Consider the following 19,191-nt stretch of genomic DNA (forward strand, 5'->3'; position numbering starts at 1 on the left):
CTCTGTCAACAACATGAGCCTATTGAATGACCTTTTTCAATGTGTATCTAGTATTAGATATTGAATGGTGAAAATGTCTTACAACGAAGGAAGAAAAACAATTAATGTTGGTACAAATGTTAAAAGGGCATGAATTCGGTCAGTAAACCCTTGTTAGAATACAGGAAAGCGGTGATTATTGTTGCTGATTTTAACTTCCAAAAGTACATATTTTGTCTGGCCATCAGCAGCAATGTAAGGAGTGAATTTCATGTCAAGTCAATATCCTAGTCCAAAATGCTGAAAAGACTTTTTTGAATGTTACAGTAACTCGAAAATACTCTCCAACTTATTTTGAAATTTATTGTGAAACCAAAAAAATGTCTGTGTCTGAGCAAAGTAGATCCAATCCAAATACTCATGCGCTTTCGGAAACTTCCCACAGGTCATTTGAACTGAGGGATTTGAACTCTCAGATGAGGAGTGAAACATCTTCAAGCGAAGAAATTCAAGTCCAGTTCACAAGATTTTGCAGGCAGGAAACTCTAAAACAGGGGTGCAAAAATGCAAAACATTCTTTATATGTACAATATGTTTATGTACCTTGCAAAACTGCATGAGCAAATATTGCACAACACAAAATAAATATGTACCGTAATTTCCCGACTATTGAGCGCACCTCATTATAAGCCTCACCAGCTAGCCAAGGGCTCGGCAACTCGTCGGCAATAAATATTTGCAAATATTTATTTCTTATTGTTTACTGACACAGCGATTTTTTTTTTTTTAAAATCCCGATTTTTTTTTTTTTAAATTCAGGTCAAGGCTCTGCTACAAGCTCAGAATGTTCAAAATGTGTTCATTTCATAAATAAAATTTAATTTTCTCTGTAGCACTTCGTGGATTTCATAAGCAACACGCTACACACTTGTTTATACAAAGTGTGAAGGTAACAAAAAGCAATATATACAGTGTTATCTTCATTTTAGACTTAAAAAAGTCCTCCTCCCGTTCCGTATTAAAGTGATATGTTTTTGTCTTCTTACTTGGTCCGGCTCCCTCAGTAATTTTAAAGAGAAAAAAAACGAGGGTTAGTCAACATATCAATATGTGGGTATACAGACACACATATATATAGAATAGTATATACAGATAATATATATAATATAGAAAATATCTTTATAAAATGACATATACACATAACGTAATATATATGGCTATGTGTGTATGTATATATATGTGTGTTTGTGTGTGTGTAAATGTATGTGTAAATAGAATTATTTTTTATTTCTCATCTGAACAAGCCACATAAATACACCGATTCCTTGCCCAAGCTTACGTGTTCATGCAGAAAAAGGATCTACGGAACAGCCATCACACAGCTATTTTGTTGATAAATAGTAAGCAATTGCATCTTTCACATACAAAATAAAAAAGAATAGGAGATATTGGTGATTTAGTAATACTTAGGTTAATCAATATGTTCATACTTTGTTATATGGGGTGTCATTTTATATCTATTTGATGTTACTACTATGCTACTTGCTGAACCACCAAGACCCCCATGTGAGATATACGAGTCTATTCATCTGCTAGATATATCAATTGCCTGAGCAGTTTTAAATCACATCAGCGCTGCCTCGGAAAATCAGATGAAAGTGCTTTCCTGCGACGTCTCTCGGTAAAAGAAGTAAATAAATCCATGTGACTGACTTGCTGGCACATTTCACTATTTTGAATTTGAGGGGAATTGAAAGGAGACCTGCTATTATTGGTCACAAGACAAAATTGTGTCAAAATAAAGCAGACCGCACGCTATTACGGCGCCACTTTTTTTAATTTATTTTTTTTATAAATAATGCAATGGAAATAGCATTTTTCAATCAAGCGTATTATTTGAACCAGGGGTGTCAAACATACGGCCCGCGGGCCGGAACCGGCCCTTAAGAGGGTTCGATCAGGCCCGCAGGATCATTTATAGGAAAAAATGCATAAAAGACAAGAATTTTATTTTTTTAATGAAATGCAAAAGGACGCACCATTTTGGTCAGAATAGAAGACAAGCCCCATCACTGAGACAGACCAATCAGCAGACGTTATCAATGCGCCGTCTGCACATTGCTAATATGAAATGCTGATATGAAATTAACAAAATAATAAGTACAAGTCAAACAAGTTTGTTTTATTTGTGTCAAATTGGAGCTGGGATGATGAATCAGGTGGAACTGGAAGATTTGAGTAAAATCGTACAGCTCTCCCTTAAGTTATGAATTTAATTCCAGAATTAGATTCATATGTACATTTTTTGTTGACGAACTTTTTCCATTTAATTTTGGTATTTTTTTACCCTTACTGTTCCATTCTGTTGTCCGTTCTTATCCCTGATTTCTGTCTTCTGTCTCTCTATTAGATTTATATTCTTATTTATTTTTGACACTAACTATTACACTGCTGTGACAAAAAAAAATCCCCTATGGGAGCAATAAAGTTAATCTTATCTTTTGTATCTTAATCTTATAGCTTTCATAAATTTTCATATCTAACTCTTTTTTTTCTACATTTAAAATAATATATATTATAATAAGATAAAGATAATAAAATAAAAAAAACAATAAATGAATCTGTTTCAGCCCGAAAACTCACAAAATAAGGATATTGATATAGAAAAATGCTGAAAAAGAAGAATATTAATAATGTAAGGGACATAAAAAAAAAAAATCCTGGTTATTGTTAACTTCCTCTCTTAGGGCACATGATGGTTATTAAAAAAAATACACAAAATAAGCACAAAGATATAAAATGATGCCACACGAGAGAAATTGGAACACGGCACGAGATATGATCAAATGGCGCCTTGCATCTTAAAAAATTGTATATTAAGTGATTTGTATCTTAAGGGGCCGCTGTATTTGAATTTTAAGGTTCAGAAAGTTTTGGGGTTGGAGCAGACGATGCAAATATTTCAATACATTGAATCAAATAGATGGAAATAAATGGAAATTTAGAAGAAATTTGTAAATCAAATCATTTTTCCTTATTCAAAATTCAAATAATTTCTTGTCACATGTACAACGTAGCAACGTGTTTCGCACTTTGCTGTCCGCAGGGTATTGGAATCTGTGCCGTAAACATTATTTTAAACATGATTATAGATATAAATACGAGCAGTGCGATAGAACAGTTGCAGACCTTACATGTGCAAGAAGAATGAATGCCCAGAATTTTTGAGTTCTTCCCATGTCTGCCTGGGTTTACTCTGAATTCTCTTGTTTTTCAGACCCCAAATTGAGCCCGCAGTTGCAGTTGTTTAGAGCTTCTTGACTGCACGATAAGCGGTGTAGATAATGCTTGGTTTATGGATGCATGGCGAATGCAGATATTACTCGGGTAACAGGACATGTATGCTTTTGTATGGCATGTTAAGTAGGTAACAAGGCGGCGGTCATCCGTTGAAACGGTCATTTGGCCGGGGGAATACATGAGCATGTCATATTTTGAATTCTTGAGCTTTTTTACTGCATTTTTTTCCTTTGGAAAAAAAAAAAAAAAAAGGCTAATTTCATCTCTGCTGTGTTTCATTCCTGCCAATAAGTAGTCTCTCCACATTTTACACATTAAATAATTTAAGACACTGATGTATAAAAAAAAAAAAAAAATCTATAATAGCAATTAAATGATGTCCTAGTTTTCTTTCCTGGGGTTTTCACCATATGGAACACGTGGCAACCGTGACTCACGACTCGCCGATGCTTTAAAAAGCAAATAATTTCGACAGCTATAGCACGGCGTTATACATAACAAATCAGAGCTTCACACTTGTAGTCATATCTACCACAGCTTTAGTGCCCCCATGTTCCCCTCACATATCCAACATTTCAACAAGCTCCGTTCACTCCGGAGGGGAAAAAAAAAAGAAAGTACATGTGGTTGGATAAAACCAATTGGATATAGTAACTGTGTGGTCCCCAAACTGCGTATAATCCCTTTCCTTTTTGACACAAGCTGCTACTTTCTGCTCTCTGCAGTGTTGAGTTCAAATGATTGACATCATAATAGGCTCAGTTAAATTTTGATGGAGGTCAAATTAGAATTTAATCATCTCCCTCTTACCCGTTCTCCCCTGAGGGCAAAATGAATAAACATGATTTTGAACAAGACTGATGGAGACGGGTTATGCAAAAACTCTGATAAAGCTATTTTTTTCTCTTTTTTTTTCCCTTTTGTTGCAAAGATTGAAAGAGAAAGAAAGGGGTTAGCCATTTAAAGTGAGGGGAATGAGAACGGGGGGAACGCTACGGTCGACATGAATGCAAGGTGAGATTTTTTTCATTTCATTGAAATTATAACATTATAACAAATTTGTGGAAACCTTACATGGATTCCACTGATTAATATTGTTGATGACAGTTGGCGGGTTTGAAAAAATTCTGTATAAAAAAAGTGCTCCAAAAATAAAGAATTTATTTCACATGGTACAAAAAACTTTTGTACTATTACTGTTTTTTTGTGCTGAATGCAGGAATACATTTTTTTGTACTATATGTAAAAGAAATTCTGTATTTTAAGATTATAATTAGATTATAAATGGCCTTTTTTTATTTCATAGAAATGGCCATTATAATTTGTGGAAACAGTACATGGATTCCACTCATCAATATTGTTATTGCAACTTAGCGGGAAGGTTGAAAAAAATCTTCACACCAAAAGTGCTCCAAAAATAAAGATGATTTAAGTTTTTTGTACTAAATGCAACAATCGTTTGTTTTTTTTTTTTGTTTGTTTGTTTTGGTTTGGTTTTTGTACTATATGTGAAGTAAAATAAATTTTGGAGCGCTTTTGGTGTGAAGGCTTTTTTTTTTGTTTTTTTCCTCAGATATTTTTCCAAAAATTTGGTAGACAAATTGTCATGGCAATTTCACTTAAATTAAAAAATTACGCTTATTAAAATCCAAAAATAAAGAATTCATCTATATTTAGTACAAAAAACTCACTCGCTATAAGCAAGAATAATTTATTTTACAAAACTTAACAACTTCTTTTTATTTTATTTCATTATCTTATAGTTTTGGAGCACTTTTGGTGTGAATTTTTTTTTTGTTTCTTTTATCAACAATAATAATGTACTGTTTCCACAAATTTGTTATAATGACTATTTCAATAAAATAAAAAAATCTTTCCATTATAATCTGACACATTCATGTCAAACATGAGCGTCCCTCTTATGCTCATTCTATCTCCACACAAAAAGTACTCGAGAAATAATTTTTTACGTATAGTACAAAAAAGTTTTTCTCGCATAAGGAGTTTTGTTGTTCTAAATGTGAAAATAAGGTTTTTTTTGTACTAAATGTAAACTCAATTTTATATTTTTGGAGCATTTTTGATGTGCGGATTATTTTCAAACCTCTCCACACAAAATAATTTATTTATCCCTGATGTACAACAACAACAACAACAAGCGACATCTTCATTAGATGATACCAGAGACTCAAATATGATTCCTTAAATAAATGCATTTACCTCGAAAAGTCACTAGATTACTGAAAATATATATTTGCTGTGGAGCCTCTGTCACTTGTTGCAGTAAAAATCTCATCTATTTTTTTGAGAACTATTTAAATTTAAACACTATCGCAGGCAAACAATGTTTTGCTCATCGGATAAATCTGAGCAAGCTCTCCAAAATTAAAATTTTATCCTGCTCTAATGGAAGAACATCTGATCTAATTTACATCATTGCCTCATATAAGCAGTAGTTCAGTCAAACTCATTTTCGAAGGGCCTCATCAGCATAATGGTTGCCCCACGTGTAAAATAACATGTAATGTCAAATAAATGGACCAACTCCTTAATGTTAAATAACTCTGAATTTATGACTCATTCAAATCCAAAATGTTACATATGCATTTGCATAGATGGAGAAAGAATCTGTTTACTAGTTACAACGCTAGCTTTCACTGCTGCAGTGTTTTTGGATCCGGCTTTCGTAGTTTGGTGTTTTAATTCTCGGTCAATTTGTTGTTTGTCTGGAAGGCTAACTTTAGCATACTTAGTGTTTGCTGTCAAAATGCCGACGTAAATTGTACTCTTTGACAACCGACGCTGCCTCATAACACAAAAGACATACCGCTTTTTCACCTTGAAGCACAAACATGTATGTATAGAGGACTGTCTCAGAAAATCTGATATTTTTGTTTTTGTAATTGCATTACAGAAGATAAAGAACTTTATCACAATATTCTAATTTTCCGAGGAAGTCCTGTATGTAGACATACAATAATTCACCCATTCACTCAGCTAATAGATACAGGACTGACTCAGAAAATAAGAATATTGTGATAAAGTACTTTATCTTCTGTATTGTAATTAAAAAACAAAAATTACTTTTTCATGATATTCTAATATTTTGAGATAGGATTTTTGAGTTTTCTTAAGATGTAAGCCATAATCAGCAATATTAAAATGATAAAAGGCCTGCAATATTTCATTTGATTTGTAATGAATCCAGAATGTATAACATTTTTGTTTTTGGAATTGCATTACAGAAGATAAAGAACTTTTTCGCAATATTCTAATTTTCTGAGACAGTCCTGTACACTGCGATCTAATAGCGGGATGCCGTCACTTCATAATTGGCATGAATTTCTGAAAATGTAGTTTATGGCCAATGCACGTGTTTGACTTATTTATTTCAAGACAATCAGACCATTTAGGACGTTCCTGTGGGCCGCATAAAATAACGTGGCGGGCCACTGTTGGCCCGCGGCCCTTGAGTTTGACGCATATGCAGTTGGTTATCGATCTCTGAATCAACGAAGTAACTTAGCTCATGAATAACTCGAAACTCAACAGTGTCATGTCAGAAAACATGATCCACACGGTCACCTACACAGCATCATCTGTGGCTCTGACATCCAAAGAAAACACTGGCTTTAGAAAAAAAGTTAAAAAAAAAAAAAAAATAGGCATTTCCATATCTTTTTTTAAAAAATGTAAATACATTTGTTTCCTTTTCTTTCATTGTTCAGTTTTTGTTTTCTTTTTTGTTTGTTTTTTTGTTTTTGTTTTTTTTTTAAACATTATGCTTTACGACTTGGTATTTTGTCAAAAATAAATCCAACATATCACATTGTTAAGTCCCCTGACCTCACTGGCGGTCACGGAAGAAGCAGGAAGATACTAGTCAGTGAGTTTTGAGTACCGGGGGGGAAAGAGCAGCTTATTCTTTGTGATGCTTCACACACTCTCTTTTGTGAATTTGAGGAGCTCCAGTCAGGGTGGAGGTACATGATGTTGCCATCCTTGAAAATGTCCAAAGATGTCACACCTTCACTTCTCTCGTCTCAACTTGAGGCATTTTAGACCGTATGATTGTCGGCTTTGCCGCTAACTTGTGGCGGATTTTTGAGAAATATCTGTATTGGTAATTCTTTAGCTTTTGGATGATGATATCTGTTAAGCCCCGTGGTCACAAAATCATTTTGTCTTGCATGAATAAATGGAGGTAGCATGTGTCGCCATCCAGCGAGACGGTCCAAAATGGGTACTCAGATTATTCTCCCTGTATGGGTTCTTTGTCTCAATCCAAGAGAGAAATAAAACATGCAGAAGGTTTGCTGACAACAGTAAATTCTCTGTTGGTTTAAATGACAGAGTGAATAATTGTCGGTTTCTCTATTTGTCCCTGTGAAAGATCGTTTGCAGGATTTGTAGTTTAGCCTATGAATGGATCGCTAATTTAATGAACAGACTGTAAAAACGGGTAAAAAAAAAAAAAAGGCAATAATTATATCATCATTATTTGGGTCGAAAAAGCAAGCTTAATATTAGTAACAACACTCGAGTGTGTAACATGGACTGTTTGTGATATGTAATTACACCACCAATCTGATTTAGGAGAAAAATTATTAAAATTTGGAATGATGTTGGGGTTTTGGGAGGAGACAGAAAAAAATGAAAGAAAAAAGGCAGAAAATGGAAAAGACGGGAACATGTGTGTAGATAAAAACAAGCACCACCCAGGGTACAGCTTCAAAATGACACCACAAATTATTTTTTCACAGTTTTAATACATGTTACTTCATACATATTCAGTGTTGTCTTCCATGTCTCTGTGGCTGCAATGGGCAGAAGCTATTTATGTCTGATTTTTTTTATTTTTATTAATTTTATTTATTTTTCAATTTTATTATTATAATTTTTCTATTTTTTTTTTTTTTTTTTTTTGGCAATTCAATTAAATTCCAAATTGGTTTTAACATGAAGTTAAACCTACCGTCTCAGGTCATACAAGAGAAGAAAAAAAAAAAAAAACTTTAAGTGCAGCTTTTTCTTCCGTTCAACTGTCGCCAGACAGGATACATGAGAATTATTAAGCAGACGACATGTCCGTTTTTTTTTTTCTTATCAGAGTCTCTTCTTCTTTCGAGGATGCGTATTTGTCTGCATAGACGTTCAATCCACTTAGAGGCCGAAGACGAATGCCCGTAATATATTTAATACCCCAGAGATCATGTCACTTCAGGCCAGAGCCGGCCAATTGTTCATGCAGACTTACAGGCAGAAGAGGAAAATGAATTAATAATTCAGTATCAAAGAGGAGTGGACCATTATGCTTTAGTGGGCAATAAAACATGTGGCATGTCAGGAGGGGCGACTGCCGCGCACAGAAAGAAGAATATTCGCGCTGCCGTGCACGTGACGGGTGAGGCGGATCACCCAAAAGACACGCGGAGGTATAAATTTGATCAAGTTCATGGCAAATAATTCGCTATCTTGTATTGCTGAGCGAAGCGTATGCTGGAGGGAAGATTATTTCTCACAGGAGGCCGTAAGATAGCAATATTTGATGTTTGGGAATAAATATCGCTGCTCAGTTTTACTATTGATATACACAAGTCAAAAAAATTAAGGGAACACTAAAAAAATACATTCTAAATCTGAATGAATGAACTAATACTAACAAATACTTTGTTTGGTTGTCTTATTATTAGTTATGTGCTTTTTGGTTGTTTTAAGAGTTCTAGCTTTTATCGGTGTATTCCATGTCCAGGTAACTGTCACACATACACAGTAGCGCTGTCAATTAGTCTATTTTAATTTAATATTGTTGAATACATAGTTTTATTTTTCCCTGCCTGCATGCCTGAAACGTGTTGGAATTTTTTTTTTATTATTTTTTTTTTTTTTTTAGGTATGTGCCATGAATAACTGTCATCCATACTGAAAAAAAAACACATTTCTACATACTTTTCCTTGGATGTATATAGTTTTTTTCTTTCTTTTTTTTTTTTTTTTTTTTTTTTTAAATAATGTAACACCAAAAGTTGTCAAAGAAAGAAAGAAATGTTCAGATATCTGCCCCAAGAAAGAACGTTGCACCACTTATATACTGCAAAAAAATACAGGGAACACTAAATTAACATATCCTGTTTCTGAATGAATGAAATATTCTTATTAAATACTTTGTTCTTTATACATTTGAATGTGCCGACAACAAAATCACACCAAAATGATCAATGCAAATCAAAATGAAAGTGGAAAAACACACGACAGGCTGATGTAATGTCCTTAAAAACAAGTCAAAATGAATCAGTGTTGCTTCCTAAATGGACAATTTGATTTCACAGAAGTATCTTTGACTTGGAGTTACATTGTGTTGTCTAAATATTCCCTTTATTTTGTTTGAACAGTATATTTTACCGTCCAAAACATGATCTAATTAAAGCCCGTGCTAGCGGTCTCACAAGTCTTGATAATTTACAGATTTGTAAGATAGTCAAGAACAGTGTTTTGAGGATTTATGTGAAAACACCATATACATGTATTTATTCAGTACTAAACAGTTGAAGCAATGCACGGCAGTGATAATTAAGCCCATTAGCTCGCTTCCAGATGGCGGCTGGATTGAAGGCGAGCCAATCGGGGCTGCAGGAACGTCCGTCGGTGTGATGAGGAATGTGTCACGCCGTGTGATAAAACGCTGCTTCCATGTGAGACGGAAGACGAGTGGAGAGGCATCCAATTATAAAACAAACAGGATACTATAACAGCCTGACCCCGCTGAAGATGAAGCTATTTATATGCTCATGAGTTAAAGGGAAAAGGAAACATGGCAGCGTGATTGACATGTCTAAAATGTTATTTTGTTTATCCAAAAGCGACAAAAAAAAATGTAAACATAACTCCCCAACTCTGTCTATTTTATCCTTATTGCCCATTTGCATCCTGCTTATTTTGTTTATTTTATTGTCATTGCTATTGTTTCTGTTTTGGTCATCTTAACCCTTACTGTCTTTTTTTCCCATTCTGTTGTCCATTCTTATCCCTGATGTTATTGTTATTTTCTGCTATTTATTAGCGGATGTCTTTTGGTATTTTCTAATTGTCTCATTTATTGACACACTAAGACACAATTTCCCCAATGGGGATCAATAAAGTTATCTTATAAACAAGCCAACAAACAAAATAATCGACGTATTTTCTAATTAGGAGAAGGTTCAGCCAGGGAGTTAGTAAGGCCGGTGTTCAGGTTTCGGTCGGACAAATTAATTTACTTGAGTTTTCAGACAACAGGTTTGTGAAGGAGCATGTAGACGAATGTCCTCCGTCGGTGAAACCTGGATACAACAGCAAATTCTGGTATCCTTAAGTGTTATTTAGATGTGAGGACGTACTGAACAACCAAAAATGTAAACCTAAATCTTTTAAATGCGTTGGTCTAATGTTGATAAATGGGGCTCTGAATCTGCATCCGCTGAGCTGAGCCAAGCCAACTCAGCAAAGATAAACCTATTTGTAGAAAATGTAATATAAAGGCTTGAAGCAGAAGCTTAGCAACAGGCGCTCCGAGCAACTTTTTAGTCGCTATGGCTTTATAATAAACATATGTGATACTTCTCTCATGAGGGATTAATCCAGTTGGGATTAGTATTATTATACATAAGACAACACCACAAAGCACCAGTGCTCAATTTAATTTTATGAAGAGCATAATACAAGTCAACATGTTGGCCACGGAGCGATGACGGTTTGGTCGAGTAGCATTTGACAGGCCATAAACCCCACTTATACTCATTAGAAGTTCTAGAGATTCAATTTAAAATGTCATATGTAGAGTGCGGAAGCATGTCTCTGCAGTGCATTGACAATAAATAGGGAGTGTAAACATGATTATGAACGGAGTCGGCAGTGCAAGAAAAACATTGAGTGCAATTCAAAGTGCAGGTGCAAGGATAAGTGCATTTTGAATGGCAGTAGTTACACGTGCAGGTGCTGCATGTAAAGTGCAGAAAAAGAAGAATAGGTGTCCGCTGGTTAGGATTCTGACGGCAGTCGGGTAGCACGACTACTTTGGTCGTGTCGTTCTACATGTTTAGGCTTCTGTAGGAGCGTCAACAGTCCGTGTTGAGGGTGGGTGTGGTCCTTGGACATGGAGGCGACTCTCCTGCCAGATGTCCAGAAAGGACAAGAGAATAGGGGGAGGGGACAAAACGACAACAAGGATAGGAATGTAAACGGAGTGGCAAAAGCAGTGACAAAAATAATCAGGATGTGAATGGGCTGAGACCAACAAGGATGAAAACAGATAATGAAGTTTGGCATGGCACATGTGAATGGGTGAGTTAGTGAGGTGGTGGTAGTACAGATGCAACTCCCGTCGGTCAGAGTTGTGTGCCGTCTGGACTGCTGTTGCACAGTCTGATGGCCTTGGGCACAAAGGAGCGTCTGAAGCGTTCAGTTCTGCAAAGCAGCCACAGATTGTGGTGCAGGGGGCGGAAAGGATTGTCCAGGGTAGCTCCCGGTTTGTCCTTCACCCTCCACACCGCTAACGATTGAAGGTTCAGTCCCGTCGCCGAACGAGCTTTCCTCACTATCTTGTTGAGCCTGTTGACGTCACTAGTACCCTATACCGAAGAAGAGTCCGCTGGCTACCATAGACTGGTAGAAGGTCCACAGACACCAAACACAGGAAGATCATCCTGCTCTGACCCTCCAGTCCAGTTTCTTGTCAATGTTCTGGTGATCCTCTCTGCCGTCTTTTCCATTCACTGCAGGCGTCTGCAGTCCAGAACAGTGGTGTTACCATACAACTCGGTGATGCAGCTGGTCAGGATGCTCTCAATAATGCAGTAGAGTTGCTGGGGGATATTGGGTGACATGATGAACCACCTGAGCCTTATCAGGAAGTGCAGCTGCCGTTGAGCCCTCTTGACCATCTGTGTTGCGTTAAGGGACCAAGCGAGGTCCTCACTTATGTGGACACCCAGTTATTTGAAGCTTCTCAACCTCAAGACCTCGGAGGAACAGTGGTTGATGAGATCTCCTCTTCTTCCTCATGTCCACGATCACCTCCTTGGTCTTGTCCGTGTTGTAGGTGAGGTTGTTGTCCTCGTGGGAGGCGACACGGTCGCGGGTGAACAGGGTGTAGAGGACGGGGCGGAGGACACATCCCTGAGGAGTGCCCATGTTCATGGTTACAGACTGGGGTCTGCCAGTCAGAAAGTCCAGGAGCCAGTCCAGAGGGCGGGGTGCAGGTCAAGGGTGGAAATTTTATTTTTTGGGGTATGACCGTGTTGAATGCGGAGCTGTAGTCCACAAAGAGTATGCTGATGTAAGAGTTTTTGCTGTCTAGATGGGAAAGGGAGTGGTGGCGGGTGGCTGCTATGGCGTCTGAGTTGGGCCTGTTGGGACAGTATGCAAATTGAAGGGGGTCTAGGGTTTCCCGTGGTTGGGATCCTCGAAGCCTCAACATCTAGAAGATGTTGGGGTCGTCCGGCTAGATGTCTGCAGAGATGCCGATGCTGGTGGTATGCGTAGCCTGAAAAAGTAATTGTAAATTTATGTTTATACTTTCCTTTAAAATCGGTGTCTACCTTCAAACTGTTGACCAATGCCACTCCTTGACACCGAATCATTCAATTCAGCTTTTATTTGGGATTTGTAGCATTTTCCCCTCTGTGAATATGACTGGATTCTCACGTTATTCTACTTTAAGTTAATCAAAATGTTTCATCAAGTCAAGGGTGATAAACACTGACAAGAATGGAAGGTGTTTTTCGTGTTTCCTGTGCTTGTGCCCTCGCACTTTAAAATATTCATCATGCCAAACGTCATTTATGTTTAGCTTTAGACCAATGCTGAACCCTCTGACATGCAATCAGCGAGTCTACAATGGACTCAAGATGCCTTTGCACCGGTAAAATTCCACATAACACAGTTTGTTTGGACACACACAGCCAGCAGTGCATGGAGAGGCATAAGAGGAGTTTGTTTGCAGAAAACATGACGCTGCATGTAAAACTCCTGCTAACCGTGGCTTCCATTTGACCCCAAATGAGGGTCCTAAATCTCTCCCACTGATTTTGCAAGGAAACGGAGGTGAGGATGGACTTGACCTATCCAGTCAAGCTTACTTTTCACCGAATTAAGAAAAAAATAAATGTTGAATTGCCTTCCAATTGGGTTTCAGATCATTTTCTATTAGTGCCATAAAGCAGCGTTCTTGGTTTTGCAGTATTTTGCTCAGGCAAAGCGGAGTTCACACTCCGGTATAGACTTTAAACTCCTCACAGCCAATTTCATCTGCAGTCAAATTATCACCTAACACCAGTTCCACTATTACATAAGCAGCCGTACCTGCCGGTCGATCACACCCCTATAGTATGGGCAGTGGAAAAAAAATGTGTGGAACTCTGGGGACCACATAGCTGCTCTCTTTCTCCTCCATGTCTTCTTTACATTGGAAATTTTTGATTAAATTCTTCAATCTTATCTTCCACTTTATGGCCAAAAGTATTGGCTCACCTGCCTTGACCGCATGTGAAGTTAAGTGACATTCCATTCCTGATCCATAGTGTTCAATGCAACACCATTTGCAGCTAGAACAGCTTCAGCTCTTCTGGCAAGGCCGTCCACAAGGTTCAGGAGTGTGTCGATGGCAAATCTGGACCATCCTTCCAGAGGTCACACACTGATGTTGGACAAGAAGGCCTGGCTCTCATTCATCTCAAAGATGTTCAATGGGGTTGAGGTCAGGACTCTGTGCAGGAAAGTCAAGTTCATCCACAGCAGATTCTGCCCTGTGTCTTTATGGTGCTTGTTTTGTGCACTGGTGGACAGTCATGTTGGAAAATGAAGAGTCCAGCCCCAAACCGGTCTCACAAAGTTGGGAGCGTAGAATTGTCCAAAATGTCTTGGTCTGCTGAAGCTTTCAAAGTTTTTTGCGCCTCTTGTTAAATATATCACGGCATATTAACATTATCTTCAACTTTTTTCAAGACCAGACCCAAGAAACTGACACTTTGTGTACATACACTATGGCCAAAAGTATTGGCTCACCGTCCTTGACTCACATATGAAGTTAAATAACATCCCATTCCTGGTCCATAGGGTTCAATATGACGTGGGTCCACTCTTTGCAGTTAGAACAGCTTCAGCTCTTCTGGCAAGGCCGTCCACAAGGTTCAGGAGTGTGTTGATGGGAAGCTTGGACAATTCTTCCAGAGGTCACAAACTGATGTTGGACAAGAAGGCCTGACTCTCAGTTTCCACTCTCATTCATCTCAAAGGTGCTCTTTGGGGTTGAAGTCATGACTCTGTGCAGGACAGTCAAGTTCATCCACAGCAGATTCTGCCCTGTGTCTTTATGGAGCTTGTTTTGTGCACTGGTGGACAGTCATGTTGGAAGAGGAAGAGTCAAACTTGGGAGCGTGGAATTGTCCAAAATGTCTTGGTCTGCTGAAGCTTTCAGAGTTCCTTTTATTGGAACTAAGGGGCCAAAAACAAGCCCACACCATAAACCCCCCTCCACCAAACTTCTCATTTGGCACAATGCAGTCAGACAAGTAGTGTTCTCATGGCAACCGCCAAATCGGGCAAGTGGTCACTCCAGAGGTGGCGTCTCCACCGCTCTAGAGTCCAGTGTCAGCATGCATTACACTTTGGCTTGGTGATGTATGGCTTCCCAGGAAACCCATTCTATGAAGCTCTCTGCACACTCTTCTTCAGCTCATCTTAGGGCCACATCAAGTTTGGAGATCTGTAGCCATCGACTGCAGAAACTTGACGACCTCCTCGGTTCCGTCAGTTTACATGTCCCACCACTTCGTGGCAGAGTTGCCATGGTTCCCAAACACTTCCATGTTGACTGCGGAATATTTAGGAGCGAGGAAATTTCACCCAGCTCCAAACTGGTCCCACAAAGCTGGGAGCATGGAATTGTCCAAATGTCTCGGTATGCTGAAGCTTTCAGAGTTCCTTTTATTGGAACTAAAGGGCCAAAAACAAGCCCTCCTCAGCTCCATCAGCTTACATGTCCTACCACTTCGTGGGAGAGTTGCCGTCCTTCCCAAACACTTCCATGTTGACTGCGGAATATTTGGGAGCGAGTTTGCATCCTAATTCCACGCTGGAATTCACTGAGCTCCCGAGAGACACCCATTCTTTCACAAATAAAAAAAAAATAGATAAAAAACTGTCTGCATGCCGAGGTGCTTGATTTTATACACCTGTGACCATGGAAGTGATTGGAACACCTGATTCCCATTATTTGGACGGGTCATCCAATACCTTTGGCCATATGGTGTATCTTCCAGGCCTGGCGTCATTGACATGCCCCTGCATTTCAGTTCTGAAATAATTTGTACAGAAATCACCCATGAGGCTCTCACAGCAAAATTTGTGATGTTTACGAGTGTGCGTCTGCCAGCGCTGCGATGGACCTCTCGGCTTAAAACTGTTACTTTTGTAAGAGAGACTGCTTTTGATGACTCGCAGTGCGCCAGACTCGGGTTCAACAGAAATTCTTTTGGCAAGGAAGCACTGGATAATGACAGGATCTGATTTGGACACAATGTTCTTAAAAGGTTGATTGAACTGTACTGGATATCAGTCGTGTTGAGTTGTATCCAAGGAAGCTAATCACTTTAAGACTCTGAACAAGGATAAGGGCCAAGGCTTGAATGAGATTTTCAAAGAAAAATAACTAAAAGTGGAATTGTATGCTTTATTGTAGATTTTTTTTTTTTTCTGGTAAAAAAATAATAATTTCTAATTTTCTGATTAGAATTCAAGCTGCACAAAAAGATCTCAGGAGGAAAGAACATTTTCACTTCAGCTATATTTGAAGGGAACAATGTCCATAGCATAAATACAACATCTATGAATTTAACTTTTCCCATTTTTAAATCATAAAAGTAATGATCTGGATGAGCCTGGCATGAAGAATGTGAGCAACCATCCTGAATTAGCATATCATTGATTATATCATATAATTAATATATATATATATATATAATTATATCTATTATAATTATTTATAATTATATATATATATATATATATATTAATTGATTATATTATGTAAATATATTGATATATATTCTATTTAAAAAAAATAAAGGTAACTGATAATGTTTCCCATAATATCTTATGTGCGTGATAAAGTATGTGAAAAAAACAGTTGCAATTGGAACAAAAAAAAAAAAAAACGTTTTCCATAGTAAACCTTCTGCTCCAAAGTCTCATTGAAATGATAGATTTAGTCCTAAAATTGAAAACACAGACCTGTTGAATTTATCATGGCGTGATTTGAGACTGATATTCTTGGAATAAACAATCTTTTCCATCTGATTGTCATTTTTCTTCTTCTCTTTGTTTAGCCATTGTTCATTAATCAACTGATTCGGTTGTTTGGAAACACAATCCGCCCAAACTTTGGGTCTGATGATGGATATACGCAGAAGAATAAGTAACTGTAAAAAAAGGTTTTCATCGAGATTTACCACGTTGATCGTCAGCCAGAGAGGTTTAAGGACTCTGTTTACGGAAGGAAAGGAGTCAGAGGTTAAATTAGAATATTGTGATAAAGTTCTTTATCTTCTGTAATGCAATTACAAAAACAAAAATGTCATATATTCTGGATTTATTACATCAACTGAAATATTGCAAGCGTTTTTTTATTCGAATATTGCTGGTTATGGTCTTAAGAAAATTAAAAAATCCTATCTCAAAATATTATAATATCATGAAAAAGTAATTGTTGTTTCTTTAAATTTCATTAGAGAAGATAAAGAATTTTATCTCAATATTCAAATTTTCTGAGACAGTCCTGTATGCAATGAACTGTTGACGATTTAATATTAAAAATATAATGACGATTTAATATTAAAAATGAATATTAAAAAAGAATTGATAATATTAAACCCTAAAAAATATTGTTGGGTTAAAAGAGACAATCTTGTCACTTTGGGAAAATTTGCTACTAGAATTTATTTGAAAATTATTTGGCAGCATGTATCAGAGGCTATTCTGGTTATTAAGTCAATCTTTTAAATTTTTCCTGTTTTTATTTTTCTGTTGTTCCTGTGGTATTTTTAGAAATAACAATTTCTACAAAATTCTACAAAAAATTTTCTACAAAAAATTTTAAAAAGTTAACGTTTTAGCAAAATCAATTGATGTTTTTTTTATCAAAAAAGAATTTTCTTTTCAAATTTTGAAACAAAAAACACATTGCAAAATACTTTTCCATTTTTTTCCTTGCCGATTTTTTTTTTTTTAATTTAAACCCACTTACGCCCCAATTACGCCCTAAAAATATTGTTGGGTCAAAAGAGAAAATCTTGTTACTGTGGGAAAATTTGCTATATTCAATAGTACAATATTGTAATTTTCTGAGACAGTCCTGTAACGTAAGATGTAACACAACTGACAGAAAATAACTCCCCCGCTTTTGCTCAGGGTTTATTTTTTTTTAATCTATTTCTATTTTTGTTCCACGATCCGACAAAAGAAGAGACATAAAGTTCAGAGAAGTAAAATTTGCAAAAACGATGCTTTTGGATGTGATGATCTGCAGACAGGAAGCATCAGAAACGGACACCATCCTCAGATGGAAAATGAATTCCTCATGACGCACAATTTCACTGAAGCACAGGGAGATCTTTCATGATCAGCATCACCTAGCAACTAGTCTTCCATCTTCCCGCTGCCAGTTCAGCGATAACATTGGTATTTCTTAGATCTTGTCTTCTAAAATGTGTAAATCTAAACAAAATCAATATACGCTTTCAACTTAATACAGCTGGGAATAGCGTGCGATATTGTTTAGCCGACACGATAAGGAGATCCGCTTTCTGTCCGAAGATGACGACTAGAATTCTAAACAGAAAATAACACGCAACCAATAGGAAGATTAAACAATTTAAGATATATGTGGTGTTTTATACCTTAAACTATTTCAAGCAAACCTTATATGCTCCTGAGTATATTTTATCAAATTACAGCTATAAACTCAATGAACTGGTGTTTTCATGTATTTTATTCCAGCCTTAACAAAAATGTTACAGGGTTGCTGTGATAAAATAAAAAAATACTTTACTTGGAAACCTGAATTCTAATAAGAAATTGGGAATCTTAAAATCTTACACCTTGAAAAAAAAACAAAAAAACTCACCCACTTACTGTAAATTGTAATAATTTATCTGTATATGTTTTCAAAACTGCAATATTTAATTTCATAACAGCTTCATGTACAATATTTTTTATACTTTTTCACTTGTTACTTAAGACATTTTATAGTTTATTTATATTTCTTACTCTCCCCTTTTTTTTCTTACTGTTTATACAATTTTAACAAAATATTAACACAATATTTATAATATTTATAATATCAAATATTAATATTTATAATATTCAACAAAATATTATACTACTATTATTATATATTATTATTATTGTTATATTTTTCTTGTAACTCTGGCACAGCAATTTCCTTCGGGATAAATAAAGCTTGTTTTTATTTTTATTTTTATTCCAAGGGCCTTGCAGCTGGAAGGGCATCAGCCTTCTTGTCGCCGCCTCCTGTTCCTCTACAGCTGCTAAATTAGAGCTGAAACCTCAGTTCTGGCCCTTCATGTTCACACGATCCAGATGTGGAACCCCGTCGAGCGACTGCTCCATTTTCAGCACTGATCTTCAACCAACTGCTGGGAAAACACTCGCAGCGGGAACCCCAGAGCAGGTGCCCTTTATGAGTCGCATGAAATGGATGTTATTGTGTCCAATTGGAAACGCTGACAGTTCACACACACACACACACACACACACAACCTGCAATCTCAAACACATCTGAGGAACCTGTTTTGATAAAAAAAATATATACATATATATATACACATATATATATATATGAGCCATGTTAATAATTTC

The 19,191-nt window shown here is 36.7% G+C and overlaps 1 long non-coding RNA gene across 1 annotated transcript in view; it reads left to right on the top strand.

The window, feature by feature from the left end:
• The window catches only part of LOC147226075 (uncharacterized), a 97,408-nt gene extending 78,574 nt beyond the window's left edge, over nucleotides 1-18,834 (top strand). Inside the window, exon 3 of the long non-coding RNA XR_015107271.1 lies at nucleotides 18,801-18,834. This is a non-coding gene — a long non-coding RNA (uncharacterized LOC147226075). The remainder of the gene's footprint in view (nucleotides 1-18,800) is intronic.
• Nucleotides 18,835-19,191: the final 357 nt, after the last annotated feature.

This window comes from Fistularia commersonii, chromosome 16 (assembly GCF_037954325.1).
Source record: "Fistularia commersonii isolate RoL2024-O1a breed Wild chromosome 16, RoL_Fcom_v1.0, whole genome shotgun sequence".
Lineage (NCBI taxonomy): Eukaryota > Metazoa > Chordata > Actinopteri > Syngnathiformes > Fistulariidae > Fistularia > Fistularia commersonii.